This window comes from Rhinopithecus roxellana, chromosome 2, assembly GCF_007565055.1.
Source record: "Rhinopithecus roxellana isolate Shanxi Qingling chromosome 2, ASM756505v1, whole genome shotgun sequence".
Taxonomy (NCBI): domain Eukaryota; kingdom Metazoa; phylum Chordata; class Mammalia; order Primates; family Cercopithecidae; genus Rhinopithecus; species Rhinopithecus roxellana.
In genome coordinates this window covers 141,790,186-141,810,669 of record NC_044550.1, presented here as the reverse complement: position 1 = coordinate 141,810,669, position 20,484 = coordinate 141,790,186, and the positions used below count along the sequence as shown (strand labels likewise).

At 42.4% G+C, this 20,484-nt stretch overlaps 1 long non-coding RNA gene across 1 annotated transcript; it reads right to left on the bottom strand.

Annotated features, from left to right (window-relative positions):
* Positions 1-7,621: 7,621 nt before the first annotated feature.
* On the bottom strand, positions 7,622-15,878 carry LOC115895480. The gene is made up of 3 exons (XR_004055671.1): positions 15,665-15,878; positions 14,833-14,928; positions 7,622-8,419 (listed from the first exon to the last, which is right to left on the bottom strand). It is a non-coding gene; the product is annotated as an uncharacterized LOC115895480 (long non-coding RNA).
* Between the last annotated feature and the right edge of the window lie 4,606 nt (positions 15,879-20,484).

Sequence of the window (20,484 nt, the reverse complement as noted above, 5' to 3'; positions counted from 1 at the left end):
GAGTTTTGATTCTTTGCAAATTAGCCATCCATGGAGGGCATGTGACATAATGGGAGCAGGTCTTGGCATGAAGGCAGGACCTGCAGCACGGAAGTGGGTGGGTAGAGAGGGAGGCAGATGAGATGCAGGGCTCCTCTGAGCATGGGGAGTGACCTGGGGCTCTACTCTGGCTGCAGAGGCCAGGCTGGGGAAGGAGGCCCTGTGGCCTGAGGCATAGTGGTCAAAGGACAGTGCATACTCAGGCAAAGTTGAGACCAGCATCAACACCAATTGGCATTAGCGAGTGTAATTCAGTCATTGGGGACCAACCAGGATACTAATCTGTGGTCTGAAGCTCAGCAGCCAGTTCAGCCAGGTGAGCAGTAGAGCCCAGTGGGAGGAGAAGCTCACCCTCCTGCAGAGGAGATAGGCACCAAGGCAGGGAGAGACCATCCTAGAAGGAGGAAGAGAGATTGGGACATGGCTTCAGATTATTGAGCAGGTTGTGATGTGAAGGATGAGGACATAAGAAAAGAACTAACATTCCCTGTCTCCTACTCTGTGCCAAATGATTTTACATGCATCATCTCCAGCTCTTGCAACAGTCCTGTGAGGGGATATTAGTGTCCCTACTTTACAGGTAAGGTCACAGTTTGCCAGCGGTCATAGAGTAATCAGAGGCCATAGCAGAGGAAGAATCTGAGCACAGATCTTCCTGACTCTCCGTCCCCAACACAGGGTGGGCAAGGGGCTCCAGGACTCCCAGGATGCACACAGTTCAACTCTGGTTGACTTGGTGCCTAAACTCTTCTTTTTTTAAATTTTTCTTTTTTTGAGACAGAGTCGACCTGTCACCCAGGCTGGAGTGCAGTGGCATGATCTCAGCTTACTGCAACCACTGCCTCCTGGAGTCAAGCGATTCTCCTGCTTCAAAATGCCGGGCTAATTTTTGAATTTTTAGTAAGATGGGGTTTCACCATGTTGTCCAGGCTGGTCTTGAACTCCTGACCTCAAGTGATCCACCAGCCTTGGCCTCCCAAAGTACTGGAATTACAGGTGTAAACCACTGCGCCCAGCCTGTGCCTGAATTCTGAAGTCCTGCCCACCATGGTGTATCCTAGACCACCGACCTATTGCCCCACCCAGAAAAAGAGACAAGTCTGGACCTGCAAGGGGGTGAAACTGATAGAGGAGCTAGCGCAGGGAAAGGAAGAAGGACTGTAGAAAGTATGTGGCAACTTGCAATTAGGTAGAAGAGTCATTTACTCAGAATACCACATGCCGCAACCATGCCGAAATGAGTTTACTGTAATTCCAGATAAAAACAAAACTGTGGGAGTGGAGACTTAGAGACTCGAGACAGGGTTGGCTTATTTTTTTTTTTTTTTCTATGGTTTCGATATAATTCAGCACTTTCACTTTGTGAAGATAGACCTGACCTTTATGTGGTCTGGAGAATGCTGACTCAACATCAGGGTAACCAATGGTGCACTCATGACCCGAAACAAGACTGGTGGTTGTCAGGGTTTTTAAAGCTCCTCACTTGGGCTCTCCACGATCTCGGAAAACCGTGCGTTTATCAGAAATGACAGTCCTTTTTCAAAAAGAGATCTGGATAGATGCGCATTAATTTCAAACATTTTTTAAAAAATATTTTTTCCCAACTTTGTAAGAGGTAGAGTAGGATGCTGATTTAGGGTAGGTCTTTTTCCCATTTCCTACAGTAGTACAGATGGTGACTGAAGGGCAGATGAAAAAAGAAAAGGGGAAGGAAGGGAGGAGAAAAGAGGAAGAGGATATGGGGGAAGAGGGATGGCTGGCAAAGAAGGCCCACTTTTACTTCCTTGGAAATATTTCGTTCATTTTGAAAATTCAAGCTCAAGTTTCTCCTGGAAAAGAAAAAGGCTTGGGTTCTCCCAAATGCCTATTGGTATGATTTTTATTTAGCTCCACTTTTTGATTCTTTAGGAATCAAACTGTGAACTTAATTTTTCCTCCTATTTGAAAAGCATAGGCAAAAGTCCTACCCTCTTTTCCAAAACAAAATGCAGCATCCACCCCCTGACCCCCACCACCCTTCAAAGCCCCAAAGTGACATTTTCAACAGACTTATCATAAATCAAATCTGCTGTGCACATCAGTAAATAGTGCCAGTAAGCCAGGTGCAACCAAATCAGATTTTTCAGCCTTTACTTCCAATGGTGAGAACAAGGATTTGCTGACCTAGGAAAAATGACGAGTCACGGGCGCCCTGCACCGGCCCTTTCAGAAGACGTACAACACTGCAGGGGGTGGAGTCTGGAATAAGGAGAATCTGGAATCAGTGATAACCTGGTTGTCTTGAGGGCCAGGCTGAGAAGGCCGATGGGTGACGCTTCAGAATTTCATATGCTGGTGGTAGGTCCTCTGTATTTTCCCTGTCAGAGTGGATGTTATGCTCTTGCTGGGGAGATCTAACATCTGGCTCAAGCCTTAAGCAACAGCCCCTCCTCCCAGTCTTGATTTTGGACTCTCCTGGAAGGCAACCAACCACAGAGAGCCTAGAGAAAGCATACCACAGCTCATAAAATGTTGCCAGCATTCTGCCTGTTGTAAACTTATCTGTAGGAGCCAACCTGGTTCTGGAAAGTTATGGGTATAACATGATGGGTTATAGGTGATTTTGATTTTCTTAATTTGTTTAACAAGCTTGAATTTGAACCCCAACCATTGGATCAAAAATGTCACATTTCTGGCCAGATGTGTTGGCTTACTCCTATAATCCCAACATTTTGAAAGGCCATGCTGGGAAGATTGCTTAAGGCCAGGAGTTCAAGACCAGCCTGGGGAACAGAACAAGTCCCCGTCTCTACAACAACAACGACAAAAGTTACATTTCTCAATTAACTGTGGATCTGAGCCTTTGCTTTTAAGGGTTGAAAAATCTTATCAAAATTACACATTAGGGAAACCATTCTCTTTCGTAAGGTTATAATAACAGGATCCTTGGGGCTTATGTGGTGCTTCAAAAATGAGAGAGAGGAAGCTGTTTTTTTGTTGTTGTTGTAGTTTTTTTTGTTTTTGTGAGACGGAGTCTCACTCTGTCACCCAGGCTAGAGTGCAGTGGCACGATCTGGGCTCACTGCAGGCTCTGCCTCCCGGGTTCACACCATTCTCCTGCCTCAGCCCCCCAGGTAGCTGGGACTGCAGGCACCCGCCACCATGCCCAGCTAATTTTTTTTTTTTTTTTTTTTTTTTTTGTATTTTTAGTAGAGACAGGGTTTCACCATGTTAGCCAGGATGGTCTCGATCACCTGACCTCATGGTCTGCCCACCTTGACCTCCCAAAGTGCTGGGATTACAGGCATGAGCCACCGGGCCCAGCTGGCCCCCTCTCCATCACTTGTGGTCATCATCCTTCTCAGTGCCTTTGGGACACCAAAATCCAGGGGGTCTTCTTTCCTGGTGGCCTGATTTACTATCTGCAAGCTTTGTCACAGACATTCTTCCAGAATTTGAGGCTGTGGCTTGCAGAATCTAACCATGATAACACCCCAATGTCTGGGAAGCCCTATATAAGCGGGGCAAGGATTTCAAAGAAACTCTAAGCCTCCACCCCGCTTCGAAACACTGGGAAATCAACCTCCAGGGTTTAGGTCTTTTCTGCTTCCAACTCAAAGCACCAGCTCCTATATCCTTCTGCTCTGGGGCAATCGAGTGGACCCCGCCTCTTTGGCCGCTTTATTAGTTTGCAAAGACTGCCGTAACAAAATACCACAAACCAGGTGGCTTCAACAACAGAAATTTATCATCTCCCAGTTCTGGTGTCTGGAAGACCAAACCAAAATGTTGTCAGAATCCTTCTGCAGGTTGTAAAGGAAAGATTTGTTCTAGGCCTCTCTCTTTGGCCTTGTAGATTCCCATCTTCTCTCTGCGTTTTCCCTCTATGCATAGCTCTTTTCTATAAGGACACTAGTCATAATGGATTAGGGCTCACTCTAATGATCTCACTTTCACTTGATTACCTCTGTAAAGACCTCATCTCCAAATAAAGTCATACTGAGGTCCTAGGTGTTAGGACTTGAATATATGCATTTTGGGGGTAAATAATTCAACCCATAACAGATCCTAAACATAAGGTGGCGGGGAGGGGAAAGCGAGAGCTCAAACTTCTGTTGTTGTTTTTTTGTAATAAACTTTACTTTTTAGAACAGTGCTAGATTCACAGGAAAATTGAGAAGATAGTATAGAGTTCTCCTGCACAGTACACTCCTCTGTCACCCAGTTTTCCCCATTGCTAATATCACCATACTTATCGTGGGTTTGTTATGACAATTAAACCAGTATTGATGCATTATTGTGAACTAAAGTCCATAGTTTGCTCACATTTCCTTAGATTCTACTTAATGTCCTTTTTCTCCCTCTGGATCCCATCCAGGTTTCCATGTGGCTTTTACTTGCCATGTTTCCTTAGGCTCCTGGTGACTGTTTCTCAGACTTTTCTTGTTTTTGGTGACTTTGACAGTTTTGAGGAGTACTGATCATGCATTTTGTAGGATACCCCCCTACTGGAATTTATCTGATGATTTTCTCATGATTAGACTGGGGCTATGGGTTTTTGGAAGGAAGATCACAGTGATAAAGCACCATTCCTGTCAAGGTGTTTTGAGGGTCTGTGTTCTCGACATAATTCATCACTGTTGATATTGGCTTTGATCATTGTATTAGTCCGTTTTCATGCTGCTAATAAAGACATACCCGAGACTAGGCAATTTACAAAAGAAAGAGCTTTAATGAACTCACAGTTCCATGTGGCCGGGGAGGCCTCACAATCATGGCGGTAGGTGAAAGGCACGTCTCACAGGTTGGCAGACAAGAGAAGAGAGCGTGTGCAGGGAAACTCCCCTTTTTAAAGCTATCAGATCTCATGAGACTTACTCACTATCACGAGGATGGCATGGGAAAGACCTGTTCCCATGATTCAATTACTTCCCACCGGGTCCCTCCCACAACAGGTGGGAATTCAAGATAAGATTTGGGTAAGGACACAGCAAAACCATATCAATAGCCCTGCTGAAGTAATTAATGTTTGTCAGGTTTCTTGACTGTAATTGACTCTCCCTCCACCCTTTCCCTACTGTACTCTGCAGGGAATTTACTATGTACAACTTACACTAAAGGAGTGAAGATTTACGTTCTCCTGCCTTGAGGGTGGAGTATCTACATAAATTTTTCAGAATTCTTCTACATGGGAGATTCGTCTCTCCTTCCCATTTATTAATTTATCTAATCACTTATTAATATCAGTGTGGCTATATGGATATTTCTATTATACTATGAGTTATAATTCAGTACTACTTTGTTTTGTTGCTCACACTGTTCCAGCTTTGGCCATTGGGAGCTCTTTCAGTTGGTTCCTGTGGCCTTTTGACATATCGCTGTCAATGTAGGGTTTTTTTGTTTTTGTACTTCCTTTCTTTCTGGAACTCTGAGATGCCAAGCTTGCCTCTTATCAGTCCTGACTCTGAGCCCAATTTTTACGTGTAAACTTCGAATCTGTTCCTGATGCCCCTGCCCCATCTTTTGTCATTGTTGAGAAACTCAGTTCTGCCTTAGTCCTTAATTCCCTCCTTGTATCTACTTACATCCCATCCGCTGACTGCTGAGCCACTTCCTTGTGTTGGACACAGTTCTGCTTTGATTTTTCCAGTTTGGCCTCCTCTCTGTTCCCCATTTCTGTGCTGTCTTTCTTTGTCAGCCCCTCACGTTCCCCAAATTCAGCCTCAGACCTCCCTCCAGCTGAGTCTCTAGGGGCAGGCAGGTCCATCACCACCAGATCCTCTCAATCATTACCCCTCCCCATGAGAATTCATTTTATCATCTCCGTAAGGAAGCCAACCTGAAACAGCATTTTCCACAGCATATTTCACACCATCATCTGTAAAAATAAAACTCTAAACTCAAATCATGTGATCGCCATCTCTTTTATTTTCTTAATTTACATTAGCAAATTACAAACATGTCCTTAGTAAAAGAGTTTTACTTTGTGAATCTGACCATGGAATCTTTTTGCCTTTGTTGGTGGTGTCATGCTTGTCGTTTCTAGTGCCTGCTTTGGGAAACATCACCCTTACTGCTAAGAGCAGTATTTAGCCCAGAGGTTAAGTGCTTTGATAGGGCACCACACTGTCTCTTATGAGACATGTGACCTTGGATAAATTACTTAATCTCATATTCATTTGTAAAATCAGGCTGATCATAGTATATTTCCTTATAAAGATAAAATAAAACAATTAAAGCAAGGTGCTTAAAATGGTAAGCTGGAATATTGTAACCACTCAATAAGTGACTTTTGTTATTATTATTATTTTTCTTATGCCTCTTTGGGCCACTTCCAGTTCTGTAGTCTACAGTGTCTTCAAGGTATTCTTTCTTGGCAATAACAAATATCCCAGAACCCGTCATTCTGTACAATCATTCTAGAAAACTTCCTCATAATTTGTGATCTTACTTGTATATATATTAAGGTCACTCTGCCATATTTTTGCTCACTCTTGCAACCTCAAGAGGTTTTCCTGCACTTCGTTTAGTCACTTCAGTAGTGCACCAATTAAGATAAAATCTCCATGATGGTTGGGGGAAAAATCAGCTTGTATCTCTCCCACAAAACAGATGGGAAAAATGATTCAGAACAAGACAGTCTCTAAAGGTACAAATAGTGCCCTTTCTTTAGGAGAGAGAATGACTCCTTGTTTTGTGCATATGCCAAAGTCTGGGATAAAATTAAGTTACTCTTTGTTTATTTCTATTTTCCTATATTATCTTCAGCTGTCTGATGACTCAGCCCATTCTTAGTGCAGCCTCCTTTCTCCACCTGGAGGTTATAGCCCAAAAGGAATAATCTCTTTTAGAAACAAACCCAAAACAACGAATTATAAAAATCTACTTTATTTATAATTACAAAGTAACGCATCAATATATTATCTTACATGTAATGCTGAAGTCTTCATTGACAACCAGCCCAATCTCAGAGTGCTTATAGTGTGCAATTAGACAGTCACGTGCACATGTGCACACACACACACACACATACACCATAACATTGTTTTGTGTTTGCTTTTGCATAATTTGTATACCTTTTTATTTTTCAGTCTATAGTCTTTGTTTAAAAAGTATCTTTCATAGTGATTTAAGTGATTCACATGTTAGCCATTATCATTCACAGCTATAACTTAATTAAAACACACCCTAAGTACTAATAGTTAATATCATTAGTACATCTGTGGAAATCTTTTCTGATTAGATTGCCTAGGTCGGTGGTTCTCAGACTTTGCCACATATCAGACTCATCTGGGAAGCCTTTAAAAATTATGATGCTGGCTGGGAGTGGTGGCTATGCCTGTAATCCCAGCACTTTGGGAGGCCAAGGCAGGTGGATTGCCTGAGCTCAGGAGTTCGAGACCAGCCTGGTCAACATGGTGAAACCCCCATCTCCACTAAAAATACAAAAAATTAGCTGGGTATAGTGTTGTGCACCTGCATTTCCAGCTAGTCAGGAGGCTGGGGCACGAGAATTGCCCGAACCTGGGAGGCGGAGGTTGCAGTGAGCTGAGATTGCGCCACTGCACTCCAGCCTGGGCAACAGGGCAAGACTTTATCTCAAAAAAAAAAAAAAAAAAAAAAAAGAAAGAAAGAAAAAAAAATTATGATGCTGAGGCTTCACCCTGAGCCAATGAAATCAGAATCATGGGAGGGGGCACATACAGGCATCAGCAGTTTTATAAAGATGGCCAGGTGATTCCAACATGCAGACAAATTTGAAAACCAGAGGCTTAGGAGGTGTCTGGATCCCATCTCTCCAAATCTGCTTCCTGGAGATTTCTTGTTCAAATCCACGTGTAAAGAGAGGCTTTGAATTTGTCATTCATCCCAGCTCTGCAGGAATGAAACTGCCCAGGCAGATCAGGGGGACCTGCTTTTCATACATGGCCGCTGTCAAGAAGAAAAGCTGGGAAGTACTACTGCAGCTTTTTATTGTAATCTCTTCTGTGATATTTTGGAAATATTGTAACAGGTTCCTTTGAGCAGTCAATACAACCTTAGGAACAATTGGAATCCCTGTAGAGGCTTAAAACATTTAATTTTCTAATTTAAAACTTTATGTTTAAAACTTATTTATCAAAAGAGATTTGTTTTCCAGAGCTCTGTGACAAGTCCATAGAACTATCTTGTCAATGCTGTGTTGGTGACCAGGGGTTAAAGTAGCACTGAGGTATGAGATTCCAGGTGCTCAGCTCATACAGGAAATAAAGGGACAATGTTTTAGGACATACGGGAGGTAAAAGAGTGAAGGGTGAAAGCCAGGGGCTTACCTTTAGACAGACGTGTGTTCGAATATTGGCTCCACCGTTTTATCTACACCTTGATCAAATTACTTCATCTCTTAAGGCTGTCGCCTCATCTGTAGTGTGAAACGAGCACAATATTGCCCACCTCATACGTATGTTCTGTTGATTGTTGAAATTTTTATATAAAGCACCTAACAGTTGTTGGCACCTAGTAGGCCTTCAGCAAATGCTATCTGATCTTTCCATGTAAAAGATGAAAAATAATCCATTACCCAGCTGTTGGTCATATACACAGACTTCAAATATTGATTTCCCCTTATTTGCATTCCACAACTTTAAGAGAGGTAAAATATCCACAGGACAGGAAATGGATACTTTTTAAGGAGGAACTTAGCAGAGGGGACCACATAGAGGTGAAACATTTATACTACCATCCGTCCTCTTTTTGTCTGGTTCTGATACGTACAAATTTTTGTTTGGCACAATTTAGTTAATTAGCACTAGACTTGTATTGCACTTGACCTCAAATCTAAAGGCAAATCTAAAGAAATGCTGGGAAATACTACAGTAGATTTTAACTGCAATCTTTTTTCTGATATTTTGGAAATATTGTAACAGGTTCCTTCTGAGATGTTAATAAAACCTTAAGGAACAATTGGGATCACAGTTTATATTCCAGTTACCATGGTACATTAATTGTGAGCAATTGGATAAATACAACTAATCGCAGACATTGCTGCTATCTCTTCAGTCCACAAATCCCTACGCAAATAATAGATGTGCAATACAACCATGACTAATCATGTCACTTCTTTCAATGTCTGTCGTGTGCATCTGTTATTAACTTCATACACAGACTGCAAAGACTGTAGCTGTGTTGCTTCCTTGTCTCCCGGTGATAAATCCATGTGACATTTTACATAAATAGAAATAAAAAGAAGAAATTGGCCAATAAAAATAAAAGTGAAGCAAGAAAACAAAAAGGGAGAATGTTAAAAGTGATTTTTTTCTGTAAACATTTTTTAATTTTTTAGAGACAGGGTCTCATTCTGTAACCCAGGCTGGAGTACAGTGGTGCCTCACTGTGGCCTCAAACTACCAATTCTTCCACCTCAGTCTTTTGAGTAGCTAGGACTACAGGCTTTCACTTTCTGTGTGTTTTTGGGAATTGTCGGGGGTGGGGGGGCGGTCTCACTATATTGCCAAGGCTGGCCTTGAACTCCTGGCCTCAATTGATCCTCCAGCCTCAGCTTCCCAAAAATGCTGAGATTACAGGCATGGGCTACTGTGTCCAGCCCTAGAAGTGATTTCTAATTGAACGTAAATAGAAGAAACACCTGAGTGTGAGAATTTCCAGCTATGAAGCCAGAGAAATTTAATGAAGGTAAAATTATTGACAAAAATGAGGAAAGTGGTTGTGATTAAAAAGATGAATGAAGACACCCTAGAGAAAATAATACTGGCAAAAAACTTCACATCAAAGGTGTTCTTGGATATATTTTACAATATTGAAAATGCAAACGAGAAAATGTTGGAAGCTGATCCAAACTTAGAAAGGAGCATGACCATTTGCCAAGGTGTAGAAAAAATGCTTGCTCTATTATCATAAATTGTATGATGAGAAGCAAGCATTATTCACACCACTCATGATGGATTTTTTACAAGGAAATAAAATACTTCAATTTAATACTTCAGTTCTCAGTGTTTCTGATGTTTTAAGTTATGATCTACTATATAAATATTAGTTTTACTTTTTTTATTTTCCTATACATTTATGATTGACAGTAAGAGAATTTTTAACATTTTGAAAAAAACTCTTTATTTTCATTATTTTAGAGACTGTGTTTTGCTTTGTCACCCAGGTTAGAGAGCAGTGGCACGATCATGGCTCACTGCAGCCTCAGACTCCTGGGCTCAAGTGATTCTCCTGCCTCAGCCTCCCAAGCAGTGGATGACAGGCGCATGCCACCACATCCAGCTAATTTTTAAATTATTTTGTAAAGACAGGGTCTCGCTATATTGCCCAGGCTGGCCTCAAACTCCTGGCTCGAATGATCTTCCTGCCTTGGCCTCCCAAAGGAAAGGCATAAGCTACCATGTCCAGTCTGAAAAAAAAGTTTAAATATCATAAAATAAATGTAACTTTTCTCATTGATGAGTAAGATTACTTAGCGTAGTTTCAGCTTGCACGGTCATTTTGATGGTCCTGTGCTGCTGTGCACATCAAGGACGGCCTATATGAAGGGTGATGTAGGATTTATGAAGATGTATAAAGGAGAACCTGTAGTTGAGTAAGTGAGATTAAAAACAGTCAACAGGAAGCTTGGCTCCTCCCTCCGCTACTTCTGGGGAAAGCAAACATGAACACCTGTGCCCCTCCAAAGCCACATGTGAGAGGAACCTATGGAAAACTGTTTCAATTCTTTCTGAAGGTTCATCCTTTCCTAAGAATTTCTTTAAGGTCTGTGCTGTGAATTGTTACATCAGCTTCCACAGAATCATTAGTTTCTAGAGTTGCGGGCAGAATTGGGTTGAAAGTACATCTATTAAGCATATGCATTGTACTTGATATGTAGTAAGTATTCAATCAATTATCATTATTATGATCATGAATCTTTTTGTTCAACTGTAGGGTGACCAACTGTCTCCCAGTTTGCCTGAGCCTGAAATCCATCTCAGGGGTTTCTTGGGGCTGAATTTTTTGTTGTTGTTGTTGAGACAGAGACCAAGCTGGGGTGCAGTGGCATGATCTTGGCTCACTGCAACCTCTGCTTCCTGGATTCAAGTGATTCTCCTGCCTGAGCCTCCCGACTAGCTGGGATTAAAGGCATGTGCCACCACGGCCAGTTAATTTTTTTTTCTTTCTATTTTTAGTACAGACAGGGTTTCACCATGTTGGCCAAGCTGGTCTCGAACTCCTGACCTCAGGAGATCTGCCTGCCTCAGCCTCCCAAAGTACTGGGATTATAGGTGTGAGCAACCACGCCCAGCTGAGGCTTTTCAGTTCTAAAACTGAGACAGACCCAGGCCAGCCAAGGTGGTTGGCTACCCTATTTGACTCTAGCTCCGAGCAAGACAAAATATTAACACTATTGCATGAAATTCTCTTGGGACTTAGGAAGTAATTGGAAGAGAGAAAATTCTCCATGAATAGTTTCTAGATTAGAATGTCAAAGGCCAGGTGCAATGGCTCATGCCTGTAATCCCAGCACTCTGGGAAGCTGAGGCTGGTAGATCACGAGGTCAGGAGTTCAAGACCAGCCTGGCCAAGATGGTGAAACCTCATCTCTACTAAAAATATTAAAATTAGCCAGGCATGGTGGCTACTCAGGAGGCTGAGGTAGAGAATTGCTTGAACCCAGGAGGCAGAGGTTGCAGTGAGCCAAGATCATGCCACTGAACTCCAGCCTAGGTGACAGAGCGAGACTCCATCTCAAGGAAAAAAAAAAAAAAAGAATTTTAGGTTAGAAGAGATTTTATGTCCCATGCTTCAACCCAGCCCAGGATGGCCTGAAATCCATCTCAGAAAGACTCTGTTTTTAAAGCCTATCAGGGAAGAAAATAAATAATGTGTTCTGTTGGTAAGTATTGTGCACCAATGACTCTGCTATGAGCTGAGGGAAATACCAGGTGAATAAGACTCATTTTCTGTTCTATAGAAGCTTACATTCTAGAAAGGGAGACCACCAGTTATATGCACCATGAATTATCAAGACAGCTCACACTCTGCAAGGTATTTTAGGCAAGTAATCTCATTTAATCCTCATGCTAACCCCAAGGTACTATCATTCCATTTTACAGATGAGGAAAGTGAGATTCAGAGAGATTGAGTTATATAAAATCACAAAGCAAGTAACTGCTATAATTGATCTCAGGACTCAGGTCCATAGTGGGTGAGAACATGGGCTCTGGAGTCATGCAAATCTGTGTTTGAATCCTGACTCTTCCACTGTCTTGTTATGTGACAAGTGTCCGTGAGCTGCTGTTACCTCCTCTGTAAAATGAGGCAAATAATAATAGCCACTTTCAAGGGTTATGAAGGATAAATGAGAAATGCATTGAGCATGTGCTTGATGTGTAGTAAGTGCTCAACAAATACTCCTCATCATTGCCATCACACCAAAACCCATTGTAGCTCCCCTTAGGTGGTCTCTTCCATTTCTATGCAAATCTTTCAGGGAGAGAGGCATCAAGAAATACATTGAGAGCTCAGACTGAGGGAAGACTTCCCAACTGTGATGATGACTAAAGGCCTTATGCAACACTGGAACTTGATCTTCATGAAAGGATAGAATTTCAACAGGTTGAGGTTGGGGCAGAAAAAATATTCCACACAGAGGGCAAGATTTCAGCTGAGGCAAAGAGGAAAGCACAGTGAGTTTGGGGAATGATAACTACTATTGGTTAGAGTGTAGGTTTTTTCGTAAGGAGGTTGGTGGAGACACAGCTGAAAACAAGCAAGATCCTCACAACTCAGGCGATGTTTCTAGAAGGCTTTCCTCCAACCTTTGCTCCATAGGGGCTGCTCTGGCTGTCTTCTCTATTCTGGGTTCTCACATCACTTACTATTCCCTGGGGCTACTCCTCTCAGCCCTGTGAATTGCTCTGTCATCTTCAATCTTCAACCTTCTTCTTCTTCTTCTTCTTTTTTTTTTTTTTGAGACAGAGTTTTGCTCTGTTGCCCAGATTGGAGTACAATGGCACAATCTCGGCTCACTGTGACCTCCGCCTCCCAGGTTCAAGTGATTCCCCTGCCTCAGCCTCCCAAGTAGCTGGGATTACAGGCATAAGCCATCATGCCCAGCTAATTTTGTATTTTTAGTAGAGACAGGTTTTCTCCATGTTGGTCAGGCTGGTCTCGAACTCCCGACCTCAGGTGATCTGCCTGCCTCTGCCTCCCAAAGTGCTGGGATTACAGGCATGAGCCACCACGCCTGGCCATCTTTATCCTTCTTTATGCCATGTGCTGGACATGGTGCTACTCAGTTGTGTGTTCTAACCCTTTCAGGGTGTTCTCAGATAAGTTCCCAAAGTCTTACTGGATGGGCTGGATTGGAGGTGGGGCAGGGGCTGAAAGAGGGTCATGACAGATTAGAATGTCTGAAAGACGTAAAAGACAGTCCTTTTTTTTTTTTTTTTTTTTTTTTTGCCTATATAGGTTTCAGGTTTCTTGACTTTTTCTAGAAGACTAAATGAAATCACAATAAAACAACCTGTAACGTGTAGGGGAGGCATGCATTTCTCAGGAAGTCTGTCTCTGAAAAGACAGTCTGGAGAGGTCAGATAAAATTTAGAAGAATATGTTTTTCACATTCATAGAAACAGAGGATTTAGGGAAGAAAATATCTGGAAAAGATATCAGGAATGAAACAGATGCAGTGTTTATGATCTAGAGAACAACAATAGTGTTTTCCAGGAACTTAGCAGAAAGAAGACGCTGTGCATGGAGGATGTTATGGGTTGAACTGTGTCTCTCACCAAAATTCAAATGCTGAAGCCCTAGCTCCCAGTACCTTGGAATTTGGAGATAGAACCTTTAAATAAATAATTAAGTGGCCAGGTGCAGCAGCTCACGCCTGTAATTCCAGCACTTTGGGAGGCTCAGGTGGGCGGATCACAAGATCGAGACCGTCCTGGCCAACATGGTGAACCTGATCTCTACTAAAAATACAAAAATTAGCTGGGTGTGGTGGCGGCATGTGCCTATAATCCCAACTACTTGGGAGGCTGAGGCAGGAGAATCACTTGAATCCGAGAGGTGGAGGTTGCAGTGAGCTGAGATCACGCCAATGCACTCCAGCCTGGAGACAGAACTAGACTCCATCTAAAAATAAAAGAAGAGAAAAGAAGTAGTTAAGTGAAAATGAGGTCATTAGGGTAGTGTCCTTATAAGAGGAAATTTGGGCACCCACACAGACATGTGCAGAAGGAAGACCGTGTGAGGAGACAGGGAGAAGACAGCCATCTGTAAGCCAAAGAGAGGGGTGTCAGAAGAAATCAGCCCTCCTGACATCTTAATTTTGGACTTCCAGCCTCCAGAATTGTGAGAAGAATAAATTTCTATGGTTTGAGCCACCCAGTCTGTGGAGCTTAGTTACGAGGCAACCTTAGCAAACGAACACACAGGACAAGAGAATATGGTTGGCTCAGCTTCTGACAGCGTTTGGTATATTTTCTTTGCCCTTGCATTTTCATTTGTCTGTCGTGAGCTCCAAATGAGCCGCATACTTCATGGATTGATCCATTTAATTTTTAGGATTTTGTCAATGTTAAAAAGTGGATAAAGTGGATTTCCTTCCCCAAGATGAATCCCTATAATCTGTGTAATCCGCATATAGCTCCTCTGTTGCAGCCTTGAAGACCACAGGGCTCAGCCTCCCATTTTCTCCTCCAGCCAAAGGAAACGTTGAGACTTTCCTGAGGCTTGTAAGAGGGAGATGGCACAGGGTGGCTCCACCATGTACCAGAGAGTGAGCAGCTTAACCAATAACCCTTTGAGATTTCTGTCCCCTTTAGGTCTCCTTACCTTGGTCTTCCTTTCAACATTTTCCTCCCGCTTTGGCACCCACACAGACGTGTGCAGAAGGAAGACCGTGTGAGGAGACAGGGAGAAGACAGCCATCTGTAAGCCAAAGAAAGGGGTATCAGAAGAAATCAGCCAAGGAGATTCTGGGAGCCTCCCTGGTTGCTGGTGAAGCCTAAATTTTTCTTCTTGCTATTTTGCTGTAAACACTCCCATAGGTCTGATTTTCAAAATTGTGTTTACCCAGCTTATGACTCTCTACAAGTTCCTCAAGTCTGACACAGAGGGTCTTTGACCCCTCTGTTGATGTGTGGTCAGGAGTTTGCCACATGGATCCCGGCATTTTCCCACACCGCCATATGCCTGTGTGAGGGCTGGCTGGCATTCGACCACAGAGAGGCTTTGTGATTTTGAGTCCTGGTATAATTCCTAAGACCAAAACATTGCAAGCATTCCACTGATGTGTTGCTTCTTCACCCCTGGGCCTGGCCCATTCTGTAGCATTTCTGCTGCTAGTCTACTCACAACACAAGGCCGCCTCAGTAGTCCTCACCTTGGTAGTACCCACCCCTTCCCTGAGTGTCTACAGCTTCAGGCAGTGCTGGTTGCACTGTAAGCCCCACAGAAGGACTCCAGGCTCCAGGTCAACCTGCAGCAGCAGATGAGGCTGGAGCCAGGGAGTGAAATTCACCCAAGTATCTCTGCAGTGGTCCTGTTTTCACCTTCCAGGAAATAATCCCATTTCTCAAGAGCTTGAGTGTCTCCATCAAGACTAGCTCAAACACCATCCTCCTGTAGTTTTATGAGGGATTTTCTTGGAGAAACTGCTCCTCACCTTATATCCATGAGCACTTCTCATCCAGTTCCAGACGACCTTCAAAAGGTGGTCCCACCAAAGCCAGGGCCATCTCACAGCTTGCCTCTGCCAGGGTGGTAGATTTGAGGACCTCCATGGTGGTGCCAGGTTGGCCTCCTCCCTCTCTGGCAGTCATGATGAAGGCATTCACCTGTCTTGCGTCTGAGCTGAAGGTGGCTCCTCTGCCTTAAACATCCTGGGTGGGACTCAGAACTGTAGCCCAATATGGTTGACTTCTCACAGGAAGCCTCTAGTTTCACCCCACAACAACCACAAAATAGAAGTCAGTACCTTTTCATATCTCCCAAACAAAATCCACCTCGTAAAGTGCATCGAGTAATGCAGACATTTAATGAGGAGAAGGAGAAAAAGGCTTACATCGCATTCTCTATTCAACACTTTGGTTTTCCACACCTCCTGCCAATTAAATTTCTTCTTCAGCCATCACCTGCTTGGTCTTTCCTCCTCCAGCGTTCCTCCTCCTCTCTGAACCCTTTCTTAGAACATGTGTGATCTGCAGATGTTTAATGTAGTTAGTACTTCATGCATGTTAATAAGGTCAAATTGGTTGGTAGGGCTGTTCAAATCTTCTATAGCCTTTCTGATTTTTCATTATCTGCCAGTATTATCTAGAAGCCTTAAAATCTCCAACTATGACTGTGATTAATCAATTTTTGCCTTTATGGATGAATGGGATTCGTCAATGATTTCTCCACATATTTTGACGCTTTGTGATTAGGTGCATACATGTTTAAGATGTTAGTCCTTCTCGGTGAATGAATTCTTTCATTATTATGAAATGACTCTCTTCATCTCTGGTGTTACTCTTTGCCTTGGAATCTACCTTGATATGAATATAGCAAGCCAGCTTTCTTATAACTGGCATTTGCATGTGCTCTTTTACTTTATATGTGACACATCTGAGTCTTTATGCTCAAAATATTTATCTTATAAACAGTATGTAGGTGGGCTCTGCCGTGTTATCCAGATTGACTATTTCTGCCTTTTACTTGAATTGTTTATTTACATTTAACCTAATTATTGATATATTTGGGTTTCAGTCTGTCATCCTAATATTTGTCTCCTTTGCTCTTTGTTCTATTTCCTGCCTTCTTTTGAGTGAACCAACTATTTTTTAACTGGTCATTTCCTTTCCTTTATTATATTTTTGTTTTAGTCATATCTTTGTGCTATTTTTTGGTGGTTGCTCTAGGATTTAGACATCTATCTTTAAGTTGTTATGGTCTACATTCAAATATTCTGTTACTTCTCAAACAGTGCACGGATTTTAACAATCATGTACTTCCATTTAGCACCTCTCCTACGAGGGGCACCACCTTCTGTCATGCTGATTGTGTGTGTGTGTGTGTGTGTGTGTGTGTGTGTGTGTGTGTGTGTGTGTGTTTGGGGGTGAGGTCAATCTTATGTGTAGTTGTTCTGGGTCTGGGCTCATTTGTAACTTCAGTTAGATATAAGTCGCCACTGGCCTCCAAGATCATTAAGACAATACGACGACTTCCCCTTCAGCAGATCTCTGAGTACCAATGAGACTTTAGGGATCCCTTTATGCTCTGTAGTTAATTGGTCAGCTTTTTAAGGTGCAAGTGACCTCTTTCTGCTTTATAACCTGACTGCCAGCTTTTAGGGCTGCTGGGGAATTCTCTTTGCTGGTCAGACTTACCCCTGGCTGTTCATGCCTTCAAACACCAATCTCTCTCAGATCTTATGTCTTGTCCCTGCCCCTGAGGGTTGCTGTGATGCACTTGGGAAAGTACAGCAGTCCCCTGAAAAGATTTCTTTGGTCCCACCTCAGCCTGCTGCAGACAGGATGGTGAAGGCTTAGAGACTGGTGAAGGCTCAGAGGGCTTTGGAGAGGTCTATCTCGGTTCACCTGTCCTGCTTCTCCACAGGAACAATCTCTCTCGGCTCTCCTGCCCTGTCCCCAGACATTGGTGTGCTAACCCCATGCACTTGATGTGGAAGGAGATGGCAGGTAAGGCGCAGCTCTGCTGTAAGGCTGGGATCCTGGGGATGCTGCTGTCTTGACAGTCCATATGCAGCTGTTCCAGGTTTGTTGACAATTCAGCTAATTTCTTCTTATTCCTGTCTACAGCACATTCTTCCTTCTCCCACCAATCCCATGATGGTCTGAATGCCCGTAACCCCTCAGAATTCATATATTGAAGCCTAGCTCCCAAGACAGTGTATTAAGAGGTAGGTTTTTGGGAGGTGATTAAGTAATGAATGCAGAGCTCTACTAATGGCATTAGTGCCCTTATAAAAGAGACTGGAAGGAGCGTGTTAGCCCCTTCTTACCCTTCCATCATGTGAGGAACAGATGGTGCCCTCACCAGACACCATATCTGCTGGCGTCTTGATCTTGGACTTTCCAGCCTTCAGAACTGTAAACAAAAAAATTCTGTTGTTCACAAATTACCCAGTCTAAGAGATTTTGTCACAGCGGCCCAAACAGACTAAGACAGATCTCCTGGGATGTAAGCAAATTATGAAAAACTTAGTGCTTTCTGGAATTTAGTTCATTTAGGTTTCTTTGCATTCCCAGCTCTGGGGTGGGTCTAATAAATGATTGTCTTGTAGTTTTCCTGGCTTTTTCTTATTGTAGGTATAAGAGCAACCATGTCTTGCCACTTACTACATTCTAACAGAAAGTGAAACTCCCTAAAGTAATTTTTATATTTTATATGTGACCAAGTTTTCCTTTCTGATAATTTCTAACATCTTTTTTTCTACCCACAGAACCCTGAAATTTCACAATGATGCATATGTTGGTAGGGTTTGTTGTTGTTGTTGTTGTTATTTATTGTGTTAGGCACTGAGTAGCCTCTTTAAATATATCAGTTCTGCAAAATATTCTTGTAGTATTGCCTTAATAATTTTCTTCCCTCCCTTTTTGCTGTTCTTTTTTTTTTTGCTAGAACTCGTATTAGTTGGGTGTTGAACCTCCTTTCTTGATCCTCTGGGTCTCTTAGCTTTTCCTCTTCCACCTATATCTTTTTATTTTATTTTCTTGGAAGATTTTTTCAACGTTATTTTTCAATAACTTACACTTTAAATGTTCATATATATGTATATAATTTCCAAGAGTTCTTTTTGGCTGTTCTCCATTTTTCTTCCTTCCTTTAAAAACATAAACCTCTTTTTGCTTAATAGAAACAAATTCTCTTTGAGAATATAACTTGGAGTCATTTTCAAGTTTTCTTTTGTCCCTTCTACCTACATTGTCTGTTTCTTCTGAGTTCCTTTTCCATGTCTTTGTTTCCTTGGTTTTTGGTCTCTATCTTTCATGTTTGCTTCTCACATGTCTGATGATCCTTGGTTGTCCTTTTAGAGTTAAAAGTGAGGCACTAAAAAGCTAAACAAGCTCGGTGTATCTATCTGCACAGGATTTATTGATTTATGGGATGGACCAAAAGGTGGCTAGATGGGACCCTGCGTGCCAGTATGTCTATATTTATTTTTTTAAATGGTAAGTTCTATAAAGTGAGGGAAGGCAGTTGTGGGTCTCATTGTTCAGTATGCACTTGGTACCCTTTTGACTTCAACAAGGTGCTCCTGCTTCCCTTCTTCTATCCTCCACAGAACCCTCTGGTTTGGCTACTCTGGAGAATAAACCCAGCGGGGGAGCTTCCTGACTCTTTAGGGTGAAGGTAGGCACCTGAGGATCTGACTACTGTTCATTACAATTTGAACTGATCCTGATATTCAGTCCTACCCTCACTACGTAATTGCCATGGGGGGCTTCCGGTTTCGGAGCCTTTCCAGGGTGTTGTCTTGCTTTTTTGACACCTTCCCCTTGCCCTAAGATCCCACTTTCTTTACCTTTTCACTTTCATCTTCTTCATCATTTTTTATTGGATGTCTAGAAAAATAAATTTGTCAGTGGATGATAGACAGAAGGGAGAAAAGGGGCCTTTGAAAGATTTACAAGGGAACTGGCATTTTAACTGGTCTTGAAGAACCCCTTAGATTTTGATTATTGAAAGATTGGCTGGAATATTAGAATGTAGAGGGAAATTCTGGGTCAAAGAAGCCGCATGAGCAGGTAGGAATCAAAGTGATTTAGGTTAAATGGTTTCTTCACTCTAAGTCAGTTACCAGTTTCACCATCACTTTCCATATGCAAAAATTTGTGGATCTCTGGCTCACTGATGTCTCTTCTCCTATACTTTGGTCTTTTTCAAATTTTGATCCTTTTTAATACCTTTCAGTTTAATGGGACTTGGAGGAGGAGCAGTAGTAAATGCATTTGTTTAACCCAGAGTTTCTCAGCTGTGGTACTGTTGACATTTTGGGATGATGGTTCTTTGTTGGGCGTGTTGGGAGGTGCTGTTCTGTGCATTATAGGATGTTTAGCAGCATCTGGAATTCTACTCACTAGCTGCCAGTAGTTCCCACCCCCAGCTGTAATAGCCAAACAGGTCCCTAGACATTGCTGAATGTCCTTTGGAGGGGGACATCATCCAATATTATTGGATTAAAAACAGAGTCATCAGTAAATGATGGGGAGAGAGGGAAAAAAGGGGGCTCTGACAGGTTTATTAAGGAAATGGCGTTTTGACTTGGTCTTGAAGAATCAATTGGCTTTTGACTACTGGGATATTGGCTATAGTGTTAGAATGTAGTGACGGAAATTCTTGGTGAAAAAAATCACATAAGCAAATGAGAGCAAAGGGATTTGGGTTAAATGGTTTTCTATAATCCCAGTATAGGTACGTGTGATGGGAGAAAAGGCTGCAAAGGTAAGAGGCGGATTACAAAGGCCTTGAATGGAAACATAT